Below are 1442 nucleotides of genomic sequence, written 5' to 3' on the forward strand. Positions count from 1 at the left end.
TTGGCTTCATGTTCCAGGACAAGCTGCTGGCTTGTGCTGCATGCTGGCTCAGTGTGACATCTCTTCTGGGGATCTGAGCCACAGACAGGGAGCTAGCCAGGCAAGCAGTGTGCAAGAGTCACCACTATACATAGTCTGAATCTTGGGTTCCTAAGGGGAACCTGGACCACATAAGTCTCCCCGAGATGCCCAAGACACTCTGACTCTGCTACTGCTGTTGATTGGTACCAGGGAAAACTGTGTGCATCAAGGGAACTTTGTGAGCTCAGCTGTATGAGTTAAATGTAGCCTACAGCTGTTGTGGGTCGATCCAGAAATAGTCCGCAGTAATAAAGATAATGGCAGAGGTGGTGAAGAGACTATGGGTAGAGCACATGACTGCTGTCCCTCAGAATAAAATGTGTGACTCAGAGCTCACTAGCAGAGAGCACAGAAAGCAGAATGCTAAACTGTAAATGGAATCATGGGACTGAGGAAAGTTACTAGACCAAGGGTCTAGTTTCATTTCTGTTGCTGAGATTAAACTGTTCTGACAAAAGACAACTTGTAAGAGATAAGAGAAAGGGTTTATTTAGACTCACAATCCTGGGGTGTAGTCCATTGGTTCAGAGAACCCAAGGTGGCAGAAAATGAAGCAGATGGTTACATCAGACTCGTGGTCAGGAGTCAAGAGGTAACCAAGCAGGTAAAGGCACTTGCTGACAAGCCAAATGATCTTAATTCCACCCCAGGGCCCCACACGGTAGGAGAGAATCTGCTACTGTTAAGTTCTCTGACTTCCACACAAGACCCCAGGCCCGTAAAACAAGCCTAGAAATCTAAAAATTACTTTTTAAAAAGAGCAAAGAGAAATGATTGCACACATGCAGAAGGTACAGCTAGTCTCCTCTCCTCTTACAGAGACCAAGCACACCAAACCAAGGTATGGTACTGCCTATGCTTAGAGCAGGTCTTCTCATATCAACCAAGGAATCGAGATATTCCCCATGGACACACCCAAAGACTGACCTGAGCCACAACCCCTCATGAAGACACTCTTCTCCAGGGGTCTCATCTTGTTTCAAGTCGACAAAAGTAACCATCATTGCCATCAAGAAGTGATTTAGCAGTTCAGAGCACAAACTTCTCTTGCAAAGTATCCAAGTCTGTTCCCAGCACCTATGTCCATAGGTTTACAACTGCCTATGGCTAAGATCCTGGTAATCCAACACTCTTTTGGCATGCTTGGGTACATAAACACATAACTAAAAAAATAACAAAAATAGGGCTAATGGGATGGCTTAGTGGGTAAAACACCTGTCTACAGGACTGGCAATCTGATGCTCAGGACACACATGATGGAGAAAGAGGACCAGCTACAGGCTGTCTGCTGATCTCCACACATGTGTCATGGCACACTCGTCCTTCACCAAATAAATAAAAATATAAGCCAAAAAAAAAAA

Source organism: Mastomys coucha, unplaced genomic scaffold (genome assembly GCF_008632895.1).
Source record: "Mastomys coucha isolate ucsf_1 unplaced genomic scaffold, UCSF_Mcou_1 pScaffold5, whole genome shotgun sequence".
Lineage (NCBI taxonomy): Eukaryota > Metazoa > Chordata > Mammalia > Rodentia > Muridae > Mastomys > Mastomys coucha.